Source organism: Lissotriton vulgaris, chromosome 1_1, assembly GCF_964263255.1.
Source record: "Lissotriton vulgaris chromosome 1_1, aLisVul1.2, whole genome shotgun sequence".
Lineage (NCBI taxonomy): Eukaryota > Metazoa > Chordata > Amphibia > Caudata > Salamandridae > Lissotriton > Lissotriton vulgaris.
This window is the reverse complement of record NC_141685.1, coordinates 234,063,572-234,083,042: the sequence shown is the minus strand read 5'-3', so window position 1 is coordinate 234,083,042 and position 19,471 is coordinate 234,063,572. Positions and strand designations below refer to the sequence as shown.

At 42.8% G+C, this 19,471-nt stretch overlaps 1 non-coding gene across 1 annotated transcript; it reads left to right on the top strand.

Moving 5' to 3' along the window:
- Positions 1-19,053: 19,053 nt before the first annotated feature.
- On the top strand, positions 19,054-19,126 carry TRNAK-CUU (transfer RNA lysine (anticodon CUU)). Its single transcript has one exon. It is a non-coding gene; the product is annotated as a tRNA-Lys (tRNA).
- The last annotated feature ends 345 nt before the right edge of the window (positions 19,127-19,471 follow it).

Below are 19,471 nucleotides of genomic sequence, written 5' to 3'. Positions count from 1 at the left end.
TTTGGTGTGGTGCGTGAACTTTAAAGCAGAGTCCACCCAAACTCCCAGGTTTTTGACACATTCCTTAGGCGTAGGGGGAGAACCTAGCACATCCGGCAAGTTAGTTAGTTGTCCCTCAGGGAATTGAGACTACATTGTGGCACGATCATTCCTTTCTATGGTCAGATTACGCAAACCTCAATTTGTCTTCACACCATCGGGGAGTGCTTCAGGGGCTTCTTCATCTGGTACAAATAGAGCCACTTCATCTACGAAAATAACGTCTCAAAAATCATCATTGGCTCATACCAACACTAGTAAGTCTTCCCCACCTGCTCCAGCGGGCAAACGCCTTAAGCAAAATTCTCCTACGCCAGAAGACAATCCTTCAAATTCTTCTACTGACCAAATTCTAGAGGAACTGCGCGCGCTGCGCCCATTTATTGAAAAAACGAGTACAGATATGCAGCTTTTAAAGGATAAATGGGAAAATATGGATGCCCGTCTTTCTACTGTTGAACAGCACCTTCCTGAAGTTCAGTCCAATACACAACGTATAGACACTTTAGAAAAACGGTCCTCTCACTGCAAAAGCATACAGAAGATTTGGAAAATCGCAATAGGAGGAATAACCTCCGTATTTACAATTTGCCGGAAAATCTTGAGGGGGATAATCCAGTGTCTTTCTTCACCACTTTCTTGCCGAAACTTCTGGACCTACCACCCTCCACCTCCATTAGTATACAAAGACCCCATAGACTAGTTGCCAGAACGGGCTCCTCCTCAAAACCTCGTGGAGTCATCATCTTATTCCTGAAATACACAGATCTTCTATTGATTCTCTCAGCTGCGAGGAGTAAAAAACAAGTGTCTTGGCAAGGTCAACGAGTATATCTATCTCAGGATGTCTCTAATGTCACTGCCTCCAGACGTAAAGAATTTCTGGCTATGCGTCCTTCTCTGCGCTCCCTGGGAGCAAGATATGGCTTGTTTCACCCTTGTACTCTCAGAGTCACCTATCGAGACAAGACTTGGTCATTTCAGGAACCTGGAGAATTAAGGAACTTTCTTCTTCTACACAGTGAAGAAGGGATGGACGCCTCCTCTTCTGCTTCGAACAGTGGCTGAAATTGGACTTTTATTGTCTACATGTTTGTTCTTCTAATGGCTTGTCTTTGACTTCATGTATTCTCCTTGCTTCTCATCTCAGTTCTCACACTCTCTTTTCGTGTATCTTTTCTCTTTTATCTTTTTCTGGCATCTCCTATATATATCTCTACTTTCTTTTTCTACTTTCTGGGCCTGTGCTTTTACGTCACATGTTCTGTATGTTAACAATTTTTTCCTTTTTCTTCCCCAGACGGATATGTATCGGATACTCCTTTCAACATCTTGTCCCATTCCATGTTCCTTTTGTGCGGTCTCGATGTGGTTTTCCTCCTGATCCTGGTCCGTACGTCTTGTAAAGCATCACCACCTCCCCACCTTCCCTATGTGTATATTTCCCCTTTCAGGTATGTTTAATACAGTCATCCTTTTGGATTTGTACTGTCTTCTATGCATTCTCTCTTTCCTTCCTTCTTCCTTCCCCACTGATCTTCTTTCCCTGTTCCCACCCCTCTCCCCCTCCCTTTTCCTTTTTCTTCTTCCTTTTCTACCTGTTCTGCCTTCTTCCTTTTTGATGAGTTTTATGGTTAATATTTTTCTACAGTTTGAATTACTACATGTACAGTATGTTCTTGCAATTCTCGGTTTAGATCAGTTTAATAAGCTTTCACCTTCAAAGTTGTTTCATGGAATGTGAAAGGATTTAACCACCCTATCAAAAGGCAAAGAGTATTCTCCCACCTTTTCTCTTACAATCCAGATATTGTCCTTATTCAAGAAACCCACCTATCTGATATTGAATCTTTAAAGCTAAAGCGATTGTGGGTTGGAACTGTTTTATTTTCTCCTGCTTCTCAAAAAAAGAATGGGGTGGCTATTTTGATTCATAAACGACTCCAGTGTAAAGTAGTTCTAGAAGAAAAGGATGACGAGGGGCGCTGGGTTTTAGCTAAACTAATAATTAACGATATCCCACTTACGATATTCAATGTTTATGGTCCTACATGTTTTGACTCCTCTTTTTGGCCCTCCATTATAGCAAAATGTATTCAATATAAAGATGATGCTTTTCTATTAGGTGGAGATTGTAACCAGATCATTGACCCATTTTTAGACCGTAGATCCTCTGTTCGTTTTTCTCCTCACAAACCACATAAGCAATTCCTTGACACTATCACCCAAACTCATCTTGTAGACTCATGGAGACTCACTCACCCAGATGTTATGGATTTCTCCTTTTTCTCTCCTCCTCATGCTTCTTTCTCCCGCTTAGACTATATTTTTCTATCTTCATCTCTTTCTCAACACCTTATATCTTCTTCTATTGAACCGATTGTTATCTCTGACCATGCTCCTATTATTACTGTTTTTGACCTTCTTCCTCCTACTCCTAAATCTTCTCGCTGGCGCTTCAACCCCTCTCTTCTTACTGATCCCCTTTTTTCCTCCTCTTTTCGTTCTTTTGCTTCTGAATTTTTTCATCTTAACTCTACACCTGATACCCCCCCTCATATTCTTTGGGATTCCTTCAAGGCCACAGCCCGAGGTTTTATTATTGATTTTGTCTCTAAAAAGAAGAAAAAATTCCTTCAAAAACGTAAAGTCACCCTTGCACATATTAAATCGCTGGAACATCAATTCTATACTTCCTCTGCTAAGATTATGTCTCCTGAATTACTTAAGGCTAAGATTGCCTTTAACAAGCTTACCACAGACTCTGCTTCCTCTTTTCTCCTCCGGAGCAGCGCGCAATATTATGGAGGTCGCAATAAATCAGGTAAATTATTAGCTAACTATTTAAAATCCCGTAAAGAACGAACTAATATTGATTCTATTTATTCCCCCTCTAATGTTCTTCTTCATACCGATGCAGAAATTTTGGAACAATTCCACTCTTTTTATGAGACTTTATATACTCCGGAAAACCCTCCCACCCCAGAGCTTATTCAATCTTACTTTGACAACATACCCCAACCAGATACTTCCCACCTTAATATTTCGGCCGTTGATTCTGATCTTACTATTTCCGAACTATCCTCTGCTCTATCCTCCCTCACTAAAGGGAAAACTCCAGGACCTGACGGCTTCCCAGTTGAATTTTACCTACACTTTTCAGACCTCCTCTTACCCAAACTTCTATCTCTCTTTCAGTCTTTTTGTTCTACTGGATCAGCCCAGGGCTCCTTTCAAGACGCTACCATATGCCTTATCCCTAAAGATGGTAGAGATCCTAAGTTCTGTAAAAATTACCGACCTATATCTCTAGTTAATGTTGACTATAAAAGTTTTGCGAAATTATTACCTCTTCGCCTTGACCCGCTCCTACCACATCTTATAGGGAAAGAACAATGTGGCTTTGTTAAAGGCCGTTTAACATCGGACAATTCTAGACTCTTCCTTAATGTTTTAAGTAAAGCCCCTTCCCTATCAATTCCCCTTGCAGCCATTTCAGTAGACGCTGAGAAAGCCTTTGACCGGGTTGACTGGTCCTTTCTCATGGCCTCCTTAAAATGGCACGGCTTCAATCCCAAATTTATATCTTATATTTCTTTGATATATTCTATGCCCAAAGCCTCTGTTCTCGTTAATGGTCAACTCACTTCCCCATTCACACTCCAACGTGGAGTTCGTCAGGGCTGTCCCTTATCACCTCTTTTATTTATTTTGGCGCTTGAACCCTTCCTTACTTCCATACGAAATAATCCATCCATCTCTGGCTTCCCGTATGGTAAACACCATCTTAAATTGTCTGCATATGCTGACGATATCCTTTTATTTTTTTCAGACCCGACTACCTCAGTCCCCGCTTTATTAAACGAATTTCAGAAATTCTCCTTGGTCTCAGGTTACAAAATAAATTCTGACAAAACAGAGATCCTTCCTTTAACCAAATTTTGTCTCCCCCACTTTTTCACAGCCACTGGCTTCGCTTGGAATTCTACAAAACTTAAATATCTCGGTGTTCTTTTTTCTAGCTCTATTTCTTCTTCTATTCAACTCAACATGAATGCAGTCATCTCTAGAATAGACTCATTACTCACCTCTTGGAATCCACTATTTCTTTCCTGGTGGGGCCGTCTTGACTCCATCAGAATGATGATTGCCCCTATTCTGATTTACTTATTATCCATGCTCCCACTTCGTATTCCAACCTCATATTTCCGTGGCATTGATTCTGTGTTGTCCAAATTTCTTTGGAAGCAGAAAAAAGCCCGCATATCGCTTTTACACTTACGTAAATCTAAACTTAATGGTGGTACCAACTTTCCAGACTTTCGCCTCTATCATAAGTCCTTTTCCCTTCGACAAGCTTCCCGCTGGTTATCTCAGGAACCCTCCCCTATTTCTCCCCTCTGGCTTTCTGTTGAACAGGAATTACTGCGTCCATACTCCTTCCAAGAGGTAATTCGCTTTACCTCTAAAGCCCCATGCCTTAATCCCCTTTTATTCAAGCATACTTCTTCTCTTCTACGCCCTTTAGTTTCACCTACCTCAGTGTCGCAGGAATCCTTCCTACTATTGCCTATATGGTACAATTCACTTCTATTAATTAACAACAGACATATTGCATGGCCCTCATGGAGAGCGAAAGGTATCATTTGGGTACATCATCTTTTTGATGGGTCATCCCCTTGCTCATTTCCTAAATTTCGTTCTCAATTCCACTGCCCTCCTTCTTTTGCAAAGAAATTCCCTATCCTTATGGAAACCATTCTAGATCGTTTTTACTCTCTCCCCTCTGAAGACCTATCAGCCTCGGCTTCCTCTCTACTCACTGTCCTTTCTACAACTCCTAAAGCTTCCATCATTTACCGGTACTTCTCAGCCCCCAACCCAGATCGTCTCAAATCAAAATTGGAATTGTCTTGGGAAACGGATTTACATTCCTCATGGCCGACTTCTCTTTGGGACAAAATATGGGCGAGATCCTTGAAGATTTCCCGTACTGCCTCTCTCACTCAATCCCTATTTTTCTTTTACCACAGACTATACCTTTCTCCTCTTTCTATCTCTCGCTTTCAACCCGATTCTGTATCTACTTGTTGGACCTGTAATGCTCCCTCTGCAGATCTTTTGCACCTCTTCTTTTTCTGTCCTTCAACTCGTATTTTCTGGTCTCAGATATTCTCTCGCCTTTCTCGTATTTTTAACGTCTCTATTCAATTCTCCATTTCTTTTGTATTTCTTGGTAGCCTTTCAGAAGATTTAGCTCTCCCCCCACATTCTCACGGTCTTTTTGATCTTATGCTGGCTCTTGCATTACAACATATCGTCTCTAATTTGAAATCTTTGAACAAATTGTCTCTAAATTGTTGGTGGAATCTTGTATGTCAATCACACAGACTTGATGTTGCCTTTGCTTCCTCCTGCAAACCTTCCCGAAATGTTGAACTTTACTGGCTACCTCTTACTCTATACCTCGATCAATCTGCCAAAAAGAGTTACTCTCCACTTTCTTCGGATAATTTCAAGCCCCCCTGAACACATGTACTCTTGCCTGCAGTTTTTATGATATTTTTCAGTCTTAATATTGTAATTATTTAGCTTTATATTGATCTCCTTTACTACATATTCTTCATTCATGCAATTACTGAATATGATGGTTTTTAATGTGCTTTTTGATTGACATTTAATGTATTTTCTATTTTTACTTATCCATCTTCTATGATAAATACCATGTTTTCTTTCCCTCTCTCCCCCCTTCCCCCCTCCTCCCTTCCCAATAATTCAAAATGCTTTGTTTTTCATTGTGATATTGGCTGCTTCTATTTACTTTATCCCATCGTATACCTTTTTTCTCATATTTTGCTGATGTCACCTTATTGTATTACCTATTCTTCTCTAATAAAGCTTTCAAACTTAAAAAAAAAATGGTATCTCCCTTGGTTTCTCATTGGTGGGAAATTTAACTTCAAGATTAGGTAGGGTATGAGTCTAGATGAACACACCACAATATCACTCATATTCGAGTAGTAAACAGGCCAACCTGAACTGTAAAAAATCCCATAAGTGGAGGTAAGGCATAAGTTAGGAGTGAACTGAACACTGTTATGGGCAATTGGACTTCAAATAAAGTGCGGAAGGCAGTAAGGTTATTTTTTTCATGTTATGCAGATTAAACACACAGGGGAATTAGCTCAAATGGTAGAGCGCTCGCTTAGCATGCAAGAGGTAGCGGGATCGATGCCCGCATTCTCCATAATAAAATTTGCATACATTTTATTTTTAACTTGTCATTGCCAAGGTCATTGCAGAGTAAGAACAGAAAAATCACAGATGGCTTTCAAATATGGTCTCATTATAACAACTAAAGTGGTTTAATCAAAAGGGTTCAGGTATTCTTTAGCATGTGAGAGGAATTTGAATTCTTATGCAATCTCAAAATGAAGTTCTCACAACTTCCATTTTTATTTTCTCTTATTTTTTTTGACACTCTGTCCTCTGAAGGATGTATAAATCTGGCTTTCCATGCAAAACAAGAGTAGAGGAATATCCAGGATTTGATTTTCTTCACAAAAAGGGATTGGTCTGCATACTGTCTTAAGGAGAGAGCCCGGCTAGCTCAGTCGGTAGAGCATGAGACTCTTAATCTCAAGGTCATGGGTTCGAGCCCCACGTTGGGCGAAAACGAGTAATTTTTGCCTGAATATTGCATTGACTCTCATAATATGGAGATTAATCTTGCATTAGACCTGCAATAACTCCCAAAAATTGTCCAGGAATGGATTTCCTTCATAAAAAATGATTAGTCTGCATACCATCTTGAAGTGGGAGCCCGGCTAGCTCAGTCGGTAGAGCATGAGACTCTTAATCTCAGGGTCGTGGGTTCGAGCTCAACGTTGGGCGAAAATTAGTAATTTTTGCTGGACTCTCATAATCTGGTGATTATTCTTGCATTAGACATGCAATAAATATCAAAAATGGTATCTCCCTTGGTTTCTCATTGGTGGGAAATTTAACTTCAAGATTAGGTAGGGTATGAGTCTAGATGAACACACCACAATATCACTCATATTCGAGTAGTAAACAGGCCAACCTGAACTGTAAAACATCCCATAAGTGGAGGTAAGGCATAAGTTAGGAGTGAACTGAACACTGTTATGGGCAATTGGACTTCAAATAAAGTGTGGAAGGCAGTGAGGTTACTTTTTTCATGTTATGCAGATTAAACACACAGTGGAATTAGCTCAAATGGTAGAGCGCTCGCTTAGCATGCGAGAGGTAGCGGGCTCGATGCCCGCATTCTCCATTATAAAATTTGCATACATTTTATTTTTAACTTGTCATTTGAGGAAATATAAATTTTATGGTCAAGAAATGTTCCCTAACGTGTACCCCACCGTCTCCATGTACAAGCTTAAAGTGCATGTAACTTCCCTCCTGTGCCAGCTATGAAGATGCAAATACATTTGCGTCCAACGTTAACATGTCCTCTTTCAGATCCACCCTGAACGGGTTGAATACTCCGTTTCTAAGTATGCCGTGCCAACGTCTTTATGTAGTGTACTTTACACGTTTCCCAGCCCAGGCGAAGTAGGCCCTGAATTCTGCCATCGAGCCTTTTCCTGCTTTCTGACTCTGAATGCCTCAGCCTGGGCCTGCCTCTGTATCTGTGACCTCTACCTTACTCCCTTCGCGGCTAACGGCGCTTAGCTCAGCCTGTTGCCTGCCAAGACTGTATTCAACCTTCGAATTATCTGCTCCGCTCCTCAAAAAATACATTCCTGCCTACTAGTTCAAGTAAACATCCTTCCAGCTGCAGAGCAAAGGGCCCGGCCTCACTGTCTCCGTGCAAGTAATTCATAGCTCCCGTTACCATGGTAGGCCCATGCCCCCTCGCATCTCATGCAGACACGTAGACGCTTATACTAGCACTCACAGTCAGTATAGAATAGCCTCTGCCCAAGAGACCTTTCCCTCTAGATAATATGGTTCCCAAACATCAGATATCAGATATGATATAGGTTCGAGTTGATCTGACATGCCAGACTTCTGTCTCTTTCCGCTAGTGTAAATGTCAAGTCCCCTGCACCCTCCAGCTCCATGTCAATCACACGTCATGCAGCTGTGCGCGCATGCAGACCTCAGATTTTTGCTGACATTGCAAGATTCTGCTATGTACCCACCTACTTGTGACACTTTCATGTGACGTTTCTAGCACACACGCCTAGTTCACGCCTTTTTGATTACGTATTGCTAACACGTGTATGCTTTTATCTTGTCTCTCTCAGCTGTTACGCCTACTGTATTGGTTACCATTATATGATTTAAGTATAAAAGTTATGTCTTGTCAATAAAGTATGCTCTATCCCTTCCTGAACCCCAGTGGTGTCAGGAACACGATATCCGGTTCAAGAACCATTCCTTTTTAAGGAATAAAACCCCTAAGAACTCTAACACCACGGACTCTGCGTCTTTCTTTCCGATTGAGTTATTCTATTTTTAGTACTTACCTGCATAGAAATTAAGACGGTAATTAAATATTTACCACATTATTTTGGCGCCCGAATAGGGACCCCTCCCCCACCTTACGCGCCGGTTGGTGCGTTGCAACCTTTGCCCCCTGCCATAAGTCAAGACGGACAATTACGCGTACCCGCAGGATTTCCTGTATCTCCCTCAGGCCTACGGAGGTGACGGAGACTGCGATCAGCACCCAGACGAGGCGGTGAGGAGTGCGGAGGATCCCGACCAGAGCCTAGCCGAAAGAAGCAAGGTCCGAGGTGTCAAGAGGCCCACCAGTTCCGAAGTATTCACGTATCGAGCCGAGTCGAGTCCAGTCCGGTCCAGTCCAGTCGAGTTTTCCGAGGCCTTCTGTTCCGTGCTTCCCGGTGAGTACCATTGCTGGGGACGCATCTAGACGGGTGCATTATTATGTATCCGGTAAAGACGGGTTTGGGTACACAAACACGGTCTGCACTGTTTTAGACAGTGTATCTGTACTGTTTAGCAGTACATCAGTTATTCAAGTTCTTGCACTGTTCTCAACAGTGTATCTGTGCTGTTTAGCAGTACATCTAGTATCGTGGGTAGTCATATATGTTCAAAATGTTTTCATGTAATTAATGTCATGGTATGAGTGATTGTTTGATGTACATTATTGTGTTTATGTGTAACTAGCTGTGTTCAGAGTAAGTAACAAGTATCGAGTATCCAGTACTAAGTAACAAGATGCCATTTTTCAAAAAATTAAGACAGATAGGAACTAGGAAAGGGATACTAGAGGAAGACATTCCTATCCCCCCTAGGGACACTCCTGGATATTTTATATATCATAAGCATGGCTTAGATGCCATACTGTATCTAGATTTATGGGCCGATTATACCAAGCACCTAGAGGAGAGACACAGATGGCCCGTTACAGGAACATGGGATGCCGAGTGCATCATGAAGGTAGAAGAAGCGCTATGGAAAAAGAAAGCCAGACAATCTCAGAAAGACGCCATAGAATTTTGGCGTAAAGAATCACATAAACGAGCCGAAAAAGCACTCCGAAAAGAAGACAGACATAGAGAAGAGTCGGATAGAGTCCGAGAAAACGAATTAGTTAATGAAGGGATCCGAGTAAAAGCAGAACAAGTAGACCGCATGCGAAACAATCTTGTAAATGGCATGTACTTAGTGGCCGAGGGTTTGCCTGAAGCCACTTCAGAAATACCGAAAGATCTGCCGCCACCATTGGTTCCGACTAAAGTAAGTCACAGGACCACCAAAGACATATTCCTTGCTTCCTATCTAGACGATGTAGCACCCGCTTACACCAATCCACGTGCCCATGTACCGCCTACTGACGGTGACGGAGGTGGCAATCCGCTCCAAGACAATATCCAGCCATTACCGCAACAAGGTTCACCCGTTCGACAGCCTGCTCCGCCTGCTCCTCCACCTCCACCACTTCCCACATCTAAGATTGACACACTAAATCCATTTGCACCTGATCCTAGTAAGAGACAAGGTCAGGTACAGATACCGACTCCACAGACATACAATTTTCAAGCCTCCGCTACAGGAGGTGCGACAGGAGGTCTCCAGACTCCGCCGACAACACACAGATTGAACTTTAGGGACATAATGAAGCAACGTACACCGCAAACACCACGTTAAGACATGCTTAAAGAACCCCTTCCAATTTGCAGATACGATCCAGTACCCGGTAAAGACGACAGAATGTTGTTAGCATCACTACGCTTACGAAAAGTTGCAGATTACCTAGTGTTATTTCCAGGAATGACTGAACACCTAGATAGAATATATCACTTTATCCAGACTGGGGAAAATCCTGAAAGTATTAAAGAGGCCCTGGCTCACCAGAAAGTTGACACTCAAGGTTGTATATTACGTTTCTTCATAAATTGCTTAATAAGAGAACGAGACAGGCCTGGAGTAGACCAGGAAGAGATGGAAGCACTAAACAAGTGGGGTCAAAATATAGCCGACGGAAACCATGATAAACTGAATTGTATAGCAAGTATGTACAAGAAAATTAGAAAAGCAGTAATAGAAATACACGAAAAAGAAAAAGAAAAAGAAAGTGACAGGAATGACTCCTCCGAGGAGGAAGGACCTGAAGAACCAGACACGGCTAAAGAAATGATAGCGTATGTAGGTAAGGGAAATTATCTTAGGAAAGGCATTCGCCCAGAGAGCAAGAGAGTTTTTCTCTCTGGCATATCAAAACCGAGTTCTCCTGAATATCTGTTTCAGGTTACCGATAAAATTCTTCAAGAACAAATGGGGTACCATGTACTCAATTCTATGGATGAACAAGAACTAGCCCGGTCAGCAGTGCTATGGGCTGACAATCCTAGCACATACAATGATGATACAGTAGCACAGACATTTCTGAACCTTTCCCCAGACGAGCAGAAATTAGCTGGTGTATACATGATTCAGCATCTCATCACGTTATACAGACAACAACATTCTGATCCAGGTCCCTTACCGGATACATTAGAAGCGCTACTTATGAATAGATGGAGAGGCCTAAGTACCAGATTAATTCAAATAATTCTAGAACAACAACGCAAATATAACGCTTTCTTAGGCCCACAATATGTTTCAGCTCCGCCCCCAGAAAGAAAAATGTGTCATTTTGACAGGCAGAATCCTTTACGAGAAGTACACCCAGTTATGAATGCCAATCATGCCTTGGAACGTGTGTTTGTGTACACACCTTTAACAAAGTTGGAATTGTTAGAAATGAAGAAACTAGTACCCTGTCATGATAAAGACCCTGCAGGTTTTCACAGAGAACTTAAAGACATGTTACTCATGGGAGATTACACGTATACGGATATCATGAAATTGTTAAAAGTACTGCTGCCCACCGGCATTTACAAGAAACTGAAGGAAAAAGAATGGGAGGTGGGATATAAAAAGATTATATGGACTGAAATAGAAGACGAGGAAAAAGGCCGTACCCCAGGGCTAGGCCTTGGGGACAAAGCTAAAGCATTACCAGGTTTAATAGTACAGGTTTTGCCAAGATTATTGACAACTAAAAAGGAAGACTGGGACGCAATCTCAGCCTGTAAACAGAAACACGATGAAGATACTAGTGACTTCTATTCAAGATTCGAGAAATGTTTCATTATTAATAGTGGCCTGAAACCAGGTAGCGAGTCATACCCACATCTTTTTGTAACGAAATTAGTCGAGAATTCCCTGACACAAGTTAAGAACCGTGTATATAAAGTTGAAAGTACATGGCAAGCAAATACGCCATCCCAGATGTTACAAATGTTACAATACCACCAGAACAGAATTAGAGAAGAACAGGATCACGAACAGAGACGTATGAAAGACACGAAAATGAAAATGTTAGTGGCCCAGTCGGTTCCAGCCGACGGCCAGAGAAAGGGTGCGACCCAGACAGGTAATTCGGCAGCTCCCGTTAAAGGGACATGTAACTATTGCAAACAGCCAGGTCACTACGTACATGAATGTCCAGTCCTGAAACACAATATATCAACAGGTAAAACTAAAGAAAGACCGCGTTAGCCTAGACAAGACCAAGTTCAGCCACAGACTTCACAGAATTCACAGCCTATGCATGCTCCACCACATACAGCACAGACCGCAGCGGTATCACAGCCACAACCCATTGCCGCGACGCAGCAAGTTTCACGACAGATGAACCAGTATGCCCAATCTGATTATCCCGATTATCAGCGATACACATGAAACAGCCTAGAGAGGGAGGTTGGCTTGCCTCTTATTGAGATTCCTGTAGATCAAGAGGGTCCTTATGTACACAGTCAAGTATTGGGAAAAGACAGAAAGTTTTTAATTGACACAGGGGCAAGCCGCACAACGATCAGCCATGATGAAGTCCCAGGGGCACCCCTCTCAGGCTCACAGAATGTTTCCCTTGGTTTTTCAGGACAGCCTATTGTAAATGAAGTATCGAAACCAGTCCCCCTAGCAGTAGGTCCATTATCACGCGTTACAGACTTGTTACTCACGAAATCATGTCCAGAAAACTTGTTAGGTATCAAAACATTGAAGGCTCTAGGGGCTGTGATATGTTGTTCTCCGGAAGGAGTTAGACTTTTCCTGCGTGACTTTAAGGGTCACTATGTATTACGAGAGTTTGATGTCAGATTGAAAAATTTACCGAAACACCTGTGGGCACAAGGCCCAACCGATGTAGGTTGCATGCACATTACACCATACCGTGTTACACTCAAACCAGGAGTTGTTTTACCACGAATCAGACAATACAAGTTACCACCCGATGCTGTAGTGGCTTTACTGGAAATCGTTGAAGAGCTCATTGCCCAAGGAGTGGTCGTAGAGACCGACTCCAATATCTGTAATTCTCCTATCATTCCGATTCTTAAACGTACTGATCCCAATGCACCGCCAGTATATCAGCTGGTGATTGATTTACGAGAACTGAATAAATGTATTGTTCCACAGTACCCTGTGGTTCCCGACATCTCATCCTTATTGACTGCTATTGATTCAGAAGCGACGTTCTTTACCGTAATTGACCTCAAGAACGCCTTCTTCAGTGTGCCCATTGATCCAGAGAGCCAATATCTCTTCGGATTCAGTTTAAATGGACGAAGTTTCAAATTTTCATGTGCACCTCAAGGATTCACAGAAAGCCCCAGCATCTATAGCCAAGCACTGAAAAGACAACTTGATTGTATCCAAATGCCAGTTAACACTGCCTTACTACAGTACGTCGATGATCTGCTGATCACCGCACGAAGTGAACCCGAATGTGAACAAGCATCACTGACAGTTTTACATTTTCTGGCCGACAAGGGACACAAGGTGTCTCCTTCGAAGCTACAATTCTGTGTTCAGCAAGTTGTGTACCTGGGTCACTTGCTGTCCAAAGTGGGGAGACAGCTCACTCCTGATCGCATCCAGTTAATTGTAAACATGCCACAACCCCAGACACAAAAGGAAGTGCGGGCCTTTATCGGCCTCACCTCGTACTGCAGACAATGGATTCCTCAATATGCATTTCTAGCTAAGCCACTCATTCAGTTGACAACACAGGAGGCAGCGACTTCGACTGCCCTCCCTTGGACTCAGGAACATACACAGGCCTTTGAGGAATTAAAGAAAGCTTTATGTCAAGCACCAGTTTTAGTGACACCATGTTACAGCAAACCTTTTACACTTTTTGTTACAGAACGTGATGGTACAGCGTTGTCTGTCCTCACTCAAGATCAAGCAGGTTCACATAAGCCTTGTGCTTATTTTTCAAGTACATTGGATTCAGTAGCCCAGGCACTCCCTGCGTGCTTAAAATCAGTTGCAGCGACAGCCCTAGCAATAAGACAGAGTGACTCAATTGTATTAGGACATCCATTGACAGTACAAGTTCCACATTCTGTAGAGGTTCTTTTAAACCGAACCAAGACTCAACATTTGACTATAGCACGACTGACAGGTTATGAATTGACGCTATTCCAGCCACACATAGAAATCAGACGCTGTAACATTCTAAATCCTGCAACATTGTTACCTTCAATTACGACAGATTCAGCCCCGCATGATTGTATAGAAATCATTAATGCAGTAACAAAGCCCCGACGAGACTTAACAGATGTTCCACTGACAAATCCAGACCTGACACTTTACGTGGATGGTTCATGTATGAGAACAAGCACAGGAGAATTAGTGGCCGCGTATGCAGTGACCACTGAAACTGAAGTTAAAGAAACACATCGTATTGATACACTGTCCGCTCAAGCAGCAGAGCTTATCGCTCTGACCCGAGCTTGTATACTAGCCAAGAACAGAAATGTTAACATATACACAGATTCACGTTATGCTTTCGGAGTCGTACACGACTTCAGAGTGTTATGGCAAGAACGAGGTTTCTTGACCTCTCACGGTGCCAAGATCCAACACGGTCCCCTTATTCAAGCACTGTTAGAAGCAATACATCTGCCTTCAGGCATTTCTATCATGAAGTGTAAAGCACATACTAAAGTTACAGACTCTATTTCCCAGGGTAACGACCTGGCAGACCAAACAGCAAAACATACAGCATTGACTCACACCCAGACAACTGATGTGACAAAGACAATAGTGCCGACACATTGTATGACAGTTAGGGATCCCACACTAGATGTAATCGATATTCAGACACATGCTACTCCAGATGAAATCAAGAAATGGACTGAACTAGGAGGGATCCAGACAGATCAGGGATGGATGACGAAGGGAAAATCTACATGGTTTCTCCCCGATTCTATGGTTCAAGTCATAATAAATACAGCACATAGTCCAGCACACCTAGGAGAAAAAGCTATGTTAGACAGTTTACAGAATCTCTGGTACAACAAACATTTACGAGCAGCCGCAAAACAGAAAGTGCGTACTTGCATGATCTGTTGTCAGTTCAATCCAGGTAAAAGCGTCCCTGTAGAGCAAGGTGGATTTCATCCTCCCGATCACCCTTTTGAAGTCCTCCAGATGGATTATATCCAGATGGACCGTTGTTGAGGATTCAAGTACGTCCTCGTAGTTGTTTGTGCACTTTCCCGTTGGACCGAAGCATATCCAGTCCCAGATTACACTGCCCCGACCACTGCTAAGCAGCTGGTTTGTGAATTCTTCCCACGGTACGGCTTGCCTCGTATCGTGTACTCAGATAACGGACAACCATTCTCATCCGAGCTCATGAAGCAGGTTTCACTCTTGTTAGGATACCAGTGGAAATTCCATTGCGTCCGACATCCCAAGGCAGCTGGCCTTGTAGAAAGACACAATCAGACATTGAAGACACGTCTCGCCAACATATGTAAAGAGAAAGGGGTCGACTGGATAGTCGCCCTGCCAGTTGCACTATTCTACATGAGAATGGTCCCCCATTCGAGATCAGGACTATCCCCGTATGAGGTGGTCTTTGGCCGACCACCAAATATGTGGGGGACGCCTATGCCTAAGAAAATAACCGATGTTGATTGTAATATGCTGACAGATTACCTTGCCTCCTTGATGTCTGCACTCCAATCATGTCGTTCACAGGTTGCCGCAGCCTTTCCTGACAACACTGATGTGAAGCCACACGATGTCCGTCCTGGTGATACTGTCCTGATACGAAATTTCGATAGGAGGAGTCCGCTGGAGCCCCGCCGGCAGGAGCCGAAGCTCGTCCTTCTGACCACGAGGACTGCAATCAAGGTGGAGGGCCGAAAGGGGTGGATCCATACGAGTCACATTAAAAAGTGTAATGAACTGTTGCCAGAAACTGACTCCTCCACCCCCTCAAAGGACTGCCCCGATTCTAGTGACTTTAAAGTTCCTAAGAGAGAGAAAGCTCCGCAAGAGGAGTATAAATTAAAATTGCGGTCTAGCAAGTCAGACAGTTTAATTGTTTAAGTCCTCCCCTAGGTGAATCGGTTAAATTAGTTTCTGACATGTATCCCCTAGACCGAGATAGAGAGAGAGAGAGACAACTCAAGAAACATGCATATTGTAAATCACTTCGTAGTCACTGTATAGTGACATTATTGGTTATGTTTTTTCTAAGCCTTCTGACGATTGTTGCCAGTATATTGCTGCATATATATTACCCTATCTTCAAGCATACCCAATCTGCTTACAATGTCACTGCCGAACATTCTTTTAGCGAATTACCCCCTCACGAGTTATCTTACAGACTTGCGCTGCGCAACAACACATTCATTAGTATGTTACATCACTCCCATCAGACTAATAATGCTACAAACTGTTGGATATGTGGCCGACTCCCTCCCTATCAGAAATACAAGGGAGTTCTGCCCCTTTTTCCATACCCGTTCACTCACAATGGCTCATGTGGAGCATGGTTTAGATGAATTAATTCTTTAGATTCTGATATTGCTGTTTTCGAAGGAAATTGGGTTTGGGGAAACCTGAACTTAGTTTTGCTTAACGCCTGTTACCCTGACAAGAAGGGACTTCCCACTAGGACAGGAACTGATCTAGAAAATGAAGTATATGGATTAGGTAATTACACAATTAACCTCATGATTCTTACTGTTGAGTCCGAAGCTGCACCAGTTCTCCCTGCTATGTCAGTATTACCAGTCACGGGTGACTTATGTGTCAGAAAGAAGGGTTCAGTACACTTAGGTCATAGTAAATGTACTACTGTGGTCGAATTCAGTGATCAAGGCAGGTCTACATTTAGAGCTACTCGCCATTCCTACATTGTTTGTGGCCATACCGCATACATACGCTTACCTCCAGATTGGGATGGTACCTGTTACATTGCATTCCTTCTGCCACCTGTTTTCCTAGCCCCTCCTGATTATCACAGAAATACAAATCTAGTAACCACTAGACTCCGAAGAGATCTCCCGATTGTCGACTATACTGAAACGGCATGGGAGCAATACACAGATTTCAATAAAGGTTTCTTCCCCTACTTAGGTACCGTCTTTAATAGTAAACTGATACGAAAATTAACTAGAACCCTCGAAGCAGTAGTGAATGAAACTACTTCCGCTCTAGGCAACTTAACAGAGGAGCAATCTGCCATGCGGGTTGTTGTTCTTCAAAATCGTCTTGTTATTGACGTCATCCTAGCGGATAGGGGGCGGAGCCTGTAAGGTCATCGGGTCAAGTTGCTGTGTTTTCATTCCAGAAAACGCGCCAACAGTATATAAAGCTATCACACGTCTTCATAAAATTGCAAGTTTGATACATCAGAATCCAGGCACCTGGACTTGGTCCGGTTGGTTCTGGACAACGTTGACCGCTTGGGGATGGAAGATCCTATCCTTCCTAGGCATTGCCCTTCTCATAGTATTCAGTTGCTGCCTGTGCCTACAATGTGGGCCAGCGATTTGTGGTCTGTGCGCCACATCATGTATTCCGCATTCAAGTTTCCACTCAAAACGCGAAAAGAAGAAAGAAGAGCAAATGATGTTACATGAACAGACTGATCGGTTCATGAGGATTGATATATCATGAAGGGTCCGTAGGGAACAAGGAGGGAATGAGGAAATATAAATTTTATGGTCAAGAAATGTTCCCTAACGTGTACCCCACCGTCTCCATGTACAAGCTTAAAGTGCATGTAACTTCCCTCCTGTGCCAGCTATGAAGACGCAAATACATTTGCGTCCAACGTTAACATGTCCTCTTTCAGATCCACCCTGAACGGGTTGAATACTCCGTTTCTAAGTATGCCGTGCCAACGTCTTTATGTAGTGTACTTTACACGTTTCCCAGCCCAGGCGAAGTAGGCCCTGAATTCTGCCATCAAGCCTTTTCCTGCTTTCTGACTCTGAATGCCTCAGCCTGGGCCTGCCTCTGTATCTGTGACCTCTACCTTACTCCCTTCGCGGCTAACGGCACTTAGCTCAGCCTGTTGCCTGCCAAGACTGTATTCAACCTTCGAATTATCTGCTCCGCTCCTCAAAAAATACATTCCTGCCTACTAGTTCAAGTAAACATCCTTCCAGCTGCAGAGCAAAGGGCCCGGCCTCACTGTCTCCGTGCAAGTAATTCATAGCTCCCGTTACCATGGCCCCTCGCATCTCATGCAGACACGTAGACGCTTATACACGCACTCACAGTCAGTATAGAATAGCCTCTGCCCAAGAGACCTTTCCCTCTAGATAATATGGTTCCCAAACATCAGATATCAGATATGATATAGGTTCGAGTTGATCTGACATGCCAGACTTCTGTCTCTTTCCGCTAGTGTAAATGTCAAGTCCCCTGCACCCTCCAGCTCCACGTCAATCACACGTCATGCAGCTGCGCGCGCATCCAGACCTCAGATTTCTGCTGACATTGCAAGATTCTGCTATGTACCCACCTTCTTGTGACACTTTCATGTGACGTTTCTAGCACACACGCCTAGGTCACGCCTTTTTGATTACGTATTGCTAACACGTGTATGCTTTTATCTTGTCTCTCTCAGCTGTTACGCCTACTGTATTGGTTACCATTATATGATTTAAGTATAAAAGTTATGTCTTGTCAATAAAGTATGCTCTATCCCTTCCTGAACCCCAGTGGTGTCAGGAACACGATATCCGGTTCAAGAACCATTCCTTTTTAAGGAATAAAACCCCTAAGAACTCTAACACCACGGACTCTGCGTCTTTCTTTCCGATTGAGTTATTCTATTTTTAGTACTTACCTGCATAGAAATTAAGACGGTAATTAAATATTTACCACACATTGCCAAGGTCATTGCAGAGTAAGAACAGAAAAATCACAGATGGCTTTCAAATATGGTCTCATTATAACAACTAAAGTGGTTTAATCAAAAGGGTTCAGGTATTCTTTAGCATGTGAGAGGAATTTGACTTCTTATGCAATCTCAAAATGAAGTTCTCACAACTTCCATTTTCATTTTCTCTTATTTTTTTTGACACTCTGTCCTCTGAAGGATGTCTAAATCTGGCTTTCCATGCAAAACAAGAGTAGAGGAATATCCAGGATTTGATTTTCTTCACAAAAAGGGATTGGTCTGCATACTGTCTTAAGGAGAGAGCCCGGCTAGCTCAGTCGGTAGAGCATGAGACTCTTAATCTCATGGTCGTGGGTTCGAGCCCCACGTTGGGCGAAAACAAGTAATTTTTGCCTGAATATTGCATTGACTCTCATAATATGGAGATTAATCTTGCATTAGACCTGCAATAACTCCCAAAAATTGTCCAGGAATGGATTTCCTTCATAAAAAATGATTAGTCTGCATACCATCTTGAAGTGGGAGTCCGGCTAGCTCAGTCGGTGGAGCATGAGACTCTTAATCTCAGGGTTGTGGGTTTGAGCCCCACGTTGGGCGAAAATGAGTAATTTTTGCTGGACTCTCATAATCTGGTGATTATTCTTGCATTAGACATGCAATAACTATCAAAAATGGTATCTCCCTTGGTTTCTCATTGGTGGGAAATTTAACTTCAAGATT